Source organism: Plectrocnemia conspersa, unplaced genomic scaffold (assembly GCF_051122295.1).
Source record: "Plectrocnemia conspersa isolate PC_06_02 unplaced genomic scaffold, ASM5112229v1 ptg000012l, whole genome shotgun sequence".
Taxonomy (NCBI): Eukaryota; Metazoa; Arthropoda; class Insecta; order Trichoptera; family Polycentropodidae; genus Plectrocnemia; species Plectrocnemia conspersa.
In genome coordinates, this window is record NW_028277176.1 from 28,446,688 (window position 1) to 28,457,295 (window position 10,608).

Consider the following 10,608-nt stretch of genomic DNA (forward strand, 5'->3'; position numbering starts at 1 on the left):
TCCGCTTCGGCGAAGAAAAAACGAGCGAAATTTTGCTACAATCGAAAAAATCCTTTACAAGAAACGCTAAGGATTGCATTTTTCAGAAACATACGTATTTAGCATCCAAATAGACTTTTGATTCGTTATTATTTTGTGTACGTCTAGAAAGCTTAAAAAAGTACACAGCATTTTAGAAAGAGCAAAGAACTTGCAGATCGTAAAAGTTTTTATGATACATTATGTGAATGAAAGTTAATTTAAAGCGATTTTTATTGATATGATTTTTTATTGTGTCAGAACAAAAGTCGTTTTTTTTAATACTTATTTCCACAAAGCTGGAAAAATAATAAATATATTTAAATATTAATATTTAGGTATTTTTGTGGTTTCCATAGAGCTGAATTTTTTTAAAATTACTCATAGTAAGATTGGATTATAAATAACATTTTGTCCATATTTAATATTCTTTGTACTGAAAATACATATGTAAAATGTATTTAATATTGTAAAAAAACGGCGTTTTAGCAGCCTGGCTAGAAGGTATGCATTTTATGTGACTTTTGAAGCCAGTTAGATGCCGGAAAAAACTGATGATTAATGTACAAATATGTTGTATAATTTATCACATACCTGGACAGAAAATGTAGGTGTATTTAAGTAAGTAATAATAAAAGGATCTCAATGACATATAATTTAATAAATTTGTGTATAAAAATTGTATTAAATGTTTTTTTAAAGATGGATAAACTCGGTTTTCTATAATAATTATATATGTATAATAAAATATTAATGAATAGAATATATATTTAATTATAAAAAAATAAATTATAAATATTCAGAAACTGCTCGAATATTATGTATTATAAAAACGTGATTTTAACTTTCCAAATAAAATATTGCGTGGGTAAAAATATGGTCTCTTATAAAAATATATTAAAAATTTACTAAATTTTTATAATAAAAATATTTAATTATTTTTGCATACATACACTCACATTTATAAAAAAACAATAATAAATTTAGATATTAGTGATAAAATCTATAACTAAAACTATAACTCAAGGATGTTCTAGACTTTATAGACATGCCAAACTCTTATTTGTACTGATGTCTCAAAGATTCAGCTCTTAGTGTTTTAAGATGATTGCTTGGCTAAACCAGAGCTGACGATTGAAATGAAAGACACTGTTTTTTTCAAGATTGTTTAGTTGTTGTCTATGTCGATTTTGCGTGAGCTCCACTGGATTCGAGTTCAGGCTAAACTCTTGTTTATTATTAGTAGGAAGTGATTTTATAATGGCAGCGTTACAGTTAATATGCGATCTTGAAAATTATATGAGATGGACAATTATATTTTCCCTCTAAAGATTTACCAATTTACTGTCTCTGTATCTTTTAAATATTGTATTGATTTTTATTTACACCGAATAAAGCAGAGCTAGCTCCAAGTATTCCTTATTACAGAAAAGTATATAGATTTTTTTCTCTATTTATTATAAAAATGATTTACATATTTATAAAATACCATAAAAAGAAATATGTACGACTATCTACTACATATAAATATTAACACCCATTTTTGTATTCTGTTTTAAAATAATAGTACTATCGTTTTATCATTTAAACTTGTTGTAGCAGATAAGTAATACTTTTACACATTATTCAGGATACAAATTAGGGGTAGTGGTTTCTACGCAAAACAAATTTAAAAACGCATTGAATTATAAAAAATTTAAAAAACTAATGAAGTGGAATATTTTCAACACATAAAAGGGTTGAAAAATTCATCCCCATGCCGGGGGATGATGGCAGCACAAACGAGCACCGATTCGACAAATGCGCGTTTTGTTTGCATAATATTTCAAACGTTCAAAATAAAATACCTAATTGAAAGGGGGATGAAATCCGTTTATTTGCCCTCCCGAGCGGAAGTTTTCTATTTAAACATCCCTCTATTGATTCTTCGTAAATAAACATGCCTGTGTAAACAGCCTTCGAGGAGTGAGTATTTTACTCCGAGATAAAAAAATAATCGTACATATGTATATGAATATATATATAAGGGTGCGCGTCATAATGGAATTTTAAATCTTAGCGATTGTGATTTATAGGGGATGATCCGCGTGAAAATTGTTATTTTTCGATTGGATTTTTTGAAAATTGAGACAAATCTGAGCAAGAGGATAAAAATTGGATTTGCAACAAATTAGGGATTGCGTCTGCCTCTAAGTATATCAACGATTTTTTACAAGATATTTTTGAAGGGTCTCTAAATTTTATTATTCTCACTTAAATACACTGTTTGTATTTCGGCTTTTGCGACTATCTGCCATATTTTTTAGAATTTGCTGTGCTAAGTTCATTAATGAGTGATATAATTATCATCCAGAGGACATTTTTATTTTGTTAGTACATTTATTTAGTTTATGATTGCCGCTATATAATGTTGATAAATATTATTTATTATTTTTTAATGTAATTTTCTCTATGCACCTTATAAGAATATTTATATATTACTATATTCATCCGTAAGATTAGAAAAAGCTAATGAAGTATATGATGGTCAACAAGAATTATAATGATAAAAATAATCACTGATTTTAATCTGCAGACATGATTGAAAACACTAAAGTTCAATTGAGATCTGAACCAAACTCTTTTAGATGTTAGTCATCAACTTCTACAACTTATAGTTGATATTACTAAATAATTCAATAAATTTATTTTATAAATTCTAGTAATCTCATGCAATTTTGTCATTTTTTATTTACCTAAGATGTCTATGTAAAATATAATTAAAACAAAGGATACAAATAACTGGTTAATTTCTAAAGTTATAAAAAGGTATACAGGTTGTATTAGTCCTTAGAAAACAAAAATAAAATCTCTAAGCTCCGGCATCGAAACGCCTCGATTTCAGGCGCTTATAATAGATAAGAAGAGTTTATGACTATTCGCGGATCTTTATTCCCAAAGTCGACTTCGGCGGGTAAAACCGAAACTTTGCGCCGGCTTAGGCGTAAATCCTGGCAGGAGTTTAAGCGTAACACCGTAAAACTGGAGATAACGTGATATCAAGGGCGAAAACTTCGGGGGTACGCAGGTCGTCTCGCAAAGGAATATAAATGAGAGTGACGGGAAGGAAGTTGCTGCATAAAGATAATCCGGTTGGAAGCTAAACTATCGTCCGGGTCCCTAAACGCGAAAACGTGCTTCAGGTTATTCTAACAATTCCAACCGATGTTTGTCGGTTATGTGGGTAACGTCATACGAGCGTAATGGTATCGAGTTTAACTTTAATGCGCGAGTCTACTGCAGTTGTGCAATTGTTTTGTATATTGTGTGAAAACCAGGTGATTAGGTAAATAAATTATGACTGGAAAGTTTCAGTACACTAATCTTATAAAAAACTGACAATAATAATTTCAATTAATTATAAGTTGATTTATTCTGCTGGCTTAAAGTTTTGAAGTTAATAAAATTCAGTGGCCTTACACTGTAAGAGAATATTTAAATATATTGGTAAACATTTTCTGAATATTGTGGATAAGGCCATATTGCATTAAATTTAAAAGCGCGAATCGTGCGATGTGTAGTAGCGATTTGTTGTGAAAAAGAATTGGACCTTTTAAATTGCCTGGTGCGGGGATCAGATGTCGCAGTTATTTATTTATTATTTATTTATTTATTTATTAAAATTATAACCATCGTGACCTGACAGGCAAACCTAATGCGTCACGATAGTCAAAAGTACTAATACATCATAATACATACAAATATAAACAAGACAAAACAACAGACACAAATCACCTCAACAGGTGTGCATTGTCCCATACGAATTGAACCAAAACTCCATAAGTGCAAGAGAAAATGTCAATATTACTATGGACAGAATTGAGCAGATAAATGGCCTTGGCCAGAGAAGAGTTGGCAAGTGCTCCAGTTCTACACTTAACAGGCAAGAATAGTGGACGCGACCGAGAACTATATCCACCTTCAGGAGCCCACATTTGAAGCTGCTCGAGCACTGAAGGATTGTCTACGATGCCCTTGAGCAATTTCCAGAAGTGTTTAATTACATAAACACTTCTGCGAGTCGACAAAAAAACGTATCACAGGGCTCCCAAAATAAAAGCACTGGGAAACAAGAACGGATAATACCCGTATTCCTTCAAGTATAAATATCGAAGAAATTTACGTTGTACTTTTTCCAGCTTCAATTCATTACATTGATTCATTACGCTGGAATCCAAATGATGGAGCTAGTTTCTAGTATGCTGCGGACTAGAGTATCATAAAGAGTGCGCAATACTAAAGTATTCCTGAAGTAACGCGCATTTCTCAAGATAAAACCGAGCATTTTTAAGGATTTGCTATGAGTCTCTGCAATGTGCTGGCTAAATTTCCAACGTTCTTCGAAAGTCACTCCTAAATCCTTAGTTGAAGAAAACCTTTCCAGAAAATATCCGCCTAGATGGTATGAATATTTTGCCGGCGTTAACGACCTTGAAAATGAAATTGTGTGACATTTCTTTACACTGAAAGGCAATTGGTTATAGCAAGCCCATTTCCATATAGAGTTGAGATCCTCCTGTAGGTCGAGGGAATCAGAAATCGAATGCATTTTCTTGTAAATTTTCAAGTCATCTGCATATAATAAAAAATCTGAATGCTCTATTGCTGTTTCTATGTCATTAATGAACAATAAAAACAACAATGGACCCAAATTGGATCCTTGAGGTACTCCAGCAGGGGTCTTATATCGTTCTGAAAAAGAGTTATTATACTTGACGAATTGATATCTATTGGTCAAGTAATTTGATAATAGATTTATGAGATCTTCAGAAAACCCAAAATTAGATAACTTTTTTACAAGTAAAGCATGGTTAACTTTATCAAATGCTTTTTCAAAGTCTGTGTATATGACGTCCACTTGTACACCAGAGTCCAATGATTTTGAAACATAGTTAGACAAAACCACTAGATTAGTGACAGTGGATCGAGATTTACGGAAACCATGTTGTTGGTCGAGAAGCATACATGTGTGTGTTTTGTCGATTTCTTGACAATTAATAAAAGTAATTTGTGGGTCATAACATATTTATTGCCTACTTTTTTATCTCACTATTGTGCAGATGGCTTTCGTAAATAATTCATTTTTCGCTAATTATAATACGATTGGAGCTTAAACCACCTTCACAATTTATTAAATATAATTTAAAAATCATTGTAACGAACATTTCGAACAAACGAAAACAAGTTTAGAAAGTTAGGTTACACACAGTATTTTCACAACAATGGAAAGGAAAAGTCGTGACCAAACAGTTGCGTTAATAACTTAAAATATTTCATGGACCACCTAATAACAAAACCATCCCGAATTATAAGGATGCGCACTAGACAATACGTCAATACTTTGGTTACCGATCATAAATCTGGATCATTATATTTAAACAATTTTTTCCCTTGATAAAATATTGAATATCAGATTCTAAAACGCGATTGAATATGTTTTTTTTATTATGTCCTTTTAAAAAAAGTTGTATTTTTATTTTAAAACTGAAAATCTGAATCTGCGCTTAATCTCATTACATAGGTTTCGAAAGTTGGACCGAGTCAAACCGAAGAATGCCTAACGAATGAATAAATCAGGCTCGTTTCAGAAATATTAAAAAATTATAATTTTTTTTATTTATTAGTTGAGGCACAATAAAAGTATTATAGAGCCGCTTGCGGCTCGCGAGCCATTGTTTAGCTAACTTTAATGTAATATAGTGAATTTTCTATTAAAAAAAGTAGCTCTAAATAACAGTTTAGTATAAACAATAACTCTCGTAATTTTAACTACATTTAAACCAAAAGATTAAAAACATATCAGCTTCGTTAGTCCTTAAAAACACATCAAGTTCGTTAGCTACCTTGATATTAAATCTTTTTTCGAAATAGCGGCTGTTCAAAATTTTTAAAACTTCATAACTTCGTCACTTAAAGTCTTCGAGAAAACAGGTTAAAATTATAATATCAAGCGAAAACAATGTTTTTTTACCGTTACCGTAATTAGTTTTATTGTAATACTAGCTTTCATTCTATCAAATAAATAATCAAACACTAAACTATCCTAAATGTAAATTTTTGTGTCTACAATAGTTCAGATAACTAAAAAATAATGTTCATTCGCTATAAATTTACTTGGATCGTAAACGTTTTGTGCTTTGGAGAACGGAAAGTGGTATCGTTCGCTACGACTGCGTAGACTTCAAAGCTTTCCTAATTCAATTTCCGGAGCTGATTGCTTCAGTAACATGCTAAGACTCGTGAACCCAGAGCCGCAGTTTCAGCATTTGCAATGTTAAATGCACATTCGACGGAAAATTAGCGATGCACGTAATACGCGGGACTGGCATATTATATTCACCATATTCAATCGTGACAAGTTCAATCTCTCAATTTGCCGACGTGCTAAATTATTTAAATATGTTTAAGTCTATATACATTAATTATGCTAAATATTATAACCAGCAATATGTTGATGGCTAAAAGAGATGTGAAACGGAAAGGCTCTACTTATTGATTAATGTTATGCGAGTTACCAAATGTATTTTCTAATTAAACGACGAAGATAATTATGTGGCTTAATTAGTGGCGAAGACATCAAATATTGGTAAAGAGTTTGGTTACAGTTTATGATTCATATAATCGAATAGTCAATTAAATAAGGGTGCTCTACAAACAACCTATTAAAGGAGTCGTCATATATAGAACACCCAAGAATGACGTAAACAATGACCGCGAGACATTCGAAAAACTATGACATAAATCAGCGTTATTAGTAATATATTTGGAATAAATTGAGACAATCTTTACGCAAAAATAGTAAATAACAAAAAAGAAAAAAACACATTAAACAATAAAATTAAATGATAAAAACTGGACCAGCTCAAATAATTCGAGAATAACCGAGTTAAATCATCTGAGCAACCGATGTTCGACAATTTTTTTTACTAAAAACTAATGACAAACTTTGTCGAAGGCCATTTAAAAATACGTATATACGACATTACAAAGATATTATTTTATTAATTGATTGAGAAATTTTCTTACTGTTTTAATAAAATACGGAAGGTTAGTATAAAAGGAACGGGTAGGACAAAACTTATACTAAAAAGCTTGCTAAAAGTGATTGAAAACGTATCTATGGATTTTTATTTATAATAATTTAGCAAGAGCTGACAACACGGCGACTGATCTATAGTTCTGTAATCGAATATAAATACAAAAAGCTTGACATTTGTTTTACATGAGTCAGAAAAAGCGAACCGATAGAGAGATTCCTACACTCAAAAGGTGCATCAATAAGGACTATTACTACTCTGCCACTGCAAGAATGTCTTGCTTTGACGTATGCATTAGACACCGCCACCCAATACTGACCCCTGAATTACATCTGTATATTTGAATACACAAGAGCTTGCAATTTAAACTATTTAAAACACGTCAATATAGCTTTGTATAATATTTAAAATAAATATAATGCCACTATCAATTTAAGCTATTATCTAGCGTCTTTGTATAGAAACAGAATTACGAGTAAATAGATAACCGGGAAACATATTTATTTGAATGTCATAATTATATCAAAGTATAAAACAATTAAATTTAACGTTTATAGAACATCCCGTAAATTAATAGCAATTACGTTGCCGTCGCACAGGTGCTTTCTCTGAACCGAACCATATTATCCCAAAGAGAAGATTTATCAAGTTTAACGTTGAACCTAAAGACTACTACACTGCTGGCTAAATCGGAGATGTGCGGCACATTAGTAACGTTCTGTATAAGTTTATCGAGAGCAGTTTAGACGAGTTGAGCAGACAACTTCCCCATTTGCCGAATGTAAGACCTCGAATCGACCGCCGATTGTGGTCGTTGAACTCGATTCGGTATACTCGTCAACAACTATTAAGTCCGTGGACAAATCGAAACTTAAATTAGCGTGAAACGAACGATTTAATCGACGGATTCTGTTCTGTTCACGCTAAAATGAGTTGTTGTTTTTAACTACAGTATTCCCTGATAATAAAACATTTTTGAAGTTAGCTAATAACAGATTTCATGCTATTACAATTTGAAAAATTAGTTTTTAAATACAAAAATCAGAACTAGACAGTGATTCTAACTTTTCTAGATTTATTTGTTGGGGATCATCTGTACGAACTGAGTAAGTCAATCAGATAAATAAATACATACAAGTACATATTATCCACCAGACTAAAAGTCAAGGAATCGGTGACATCTATATTAATAATTATAAATTATTAAATGTAATATAATTTATAATCAATAGATGTCAATGCACAGCTAGGGCCGGTTTTTAATAAAAGCGTATTTTTAAAAATAAAAATTCGAGTGCTGCTGCTGGGACTCGAACTCGTAACTTGAGAGTTACTAGTCTGAGACGTTACGGACTACGCTGTTTCGTCCTTAATTTTAACTGTAATTTGATTAACGTATTTATTATTATTATTATGTATTAAATTGTGTGATACATTTTTGCGAAATAATACTAAGAAATGTGTGCTAAATTTATACAATAAAATAAAAATTAAGAAATAGAATATTTATAGCTGTACAAAAACATTTTGCTTTATATATAAAATAATTAACTATATATCACTCATAGAAAAAAAATATTGGGTCCGAAAAATGGTTTGTCAGTATTATAAATTTAGCTTTAAAAAAACTTAAATAATATATATTTATAATATTTACATAGTATATAATTTATTACTTTATTTAATATATATATATATATATATATATATATATATATATATATATATATATATATATATATATATATATATATATATATATATATATATATATATATATATATATATATATATATATATATATATATATATATATATATATATATATATATATATATATATATATATATATATATATATATATATACTACAAAATTTAATAATGTAAAATATTTATTAAATTAAAAATATAAATAAAGATAATCGTTTCAATCGTAACATTAACTATTTTTTAATATCAAGCTAAATTTATTATGGTTAGAAATAAACGCTTATTTTAAACCTATAAAAAGATACAGTTACACATTTTTTAACAAATTCTGAATATTTTATATAAAACTGGAATTTTTGGTATTCTAGCACGAATGTTTTTTTGTTGTTTCTAAAACACTTATATTCATTAAAAATATTTTAAATATTTATCATCAGTGTTGTTTAGGATAAAATCGCCTACAATGGTTTCGTTTATAAAGGGTCACTCAGGAGACATAATAATGATTGTTAGTGGAGTAGACATTATAAGCAAAGATTAATTTATTTTAATTTGCCTTAATTATTCAGTTTAGCATATATAATGGAACATACAGCAGATTTTGCATTCATTCACTTAAAAGCGTCACAGATCAGAGAGGACAAAAGTTATATTTCACCAAAAATTAACATAAAATTGTATGAAAATCTAATATTTTTCTACATATAAATATATAAAAATGTAGTCAAGTCAAATAATAAATTATGTGCCTTTCCGAAGAAGAACCTTTCTAGTCTCTAAAAATTAAATACATTTTGATTCTATGCAGTTTAATCATATATACAGTAATATTATTTATCCCCTAGCAGTGAGAGAAATGGAGGAATTAAGAATTTATGCAGATTAGGATGACTTGAAATTTGCATCGATTATGAGTCACTCCTTATCTCGTCGTGCCTGATTTTTTTTGATCAGTGTAGTACATGTGAGTTGAATGTTTTGAGTAACCTAAAAATGTATTATGTTATCAAACAAATTCCTAATATAAATATATAGATTTTGCACAAAAATAACTATTTGGAAAATCAAATAGTATCACAACTCTAATAAGAACGAGCTTGTTAATATTTATGTTTTATTATATTTGTGGAAAAATATTGTTATTAATATAATATTAATTTGTAATATAATGAAACATGCCTCTTTTACCCCATAATATTATGGCGTTACTCAAATGAGTGTCCTAAAAAGAAAACCTCTCTTATAAATTAAATTCCATTTTTAATAAAACATTGAATTTGTATTAAACAACAATATATAAACATACAAGGGAAACGTCAAAATGCCCCTTTCAATTGTTGCCCTTTGTTCCCTTTTTATATAAGTAAAATTTTTCACCGTCTGTCGTTTAAACACCGATAAATAAATACAGGAGCGTCCGCGTTTCGAAATTAGGACAAAACAATGGGGATTTACACCCTCGTCCGCCAGGTTTTGTCCCTTTTTTGGCCGGGATCTTCTTCCCGTTTTTGTTTGCCTTCGATTTCCCGACGGGGTAATTATGTTCTACCTCGGCATATATTGTATACGCAATATCTACATACATATGTTTCTACTATATACGTAACTATATCTATGTATGTATGTACATTGCTATGAACAACATACATATGTATATGATACATACTTTGTATAAACTAATGTTTGTTTTCATGTATGTGTGCTTAATCCATCGATTTATGTAGTGAATATGAGATTTTAAGACCCTGTTACCACGCAACAATTATCGTTGCGTGGTTGCGTGGGTAATAATCAGTAAAATAT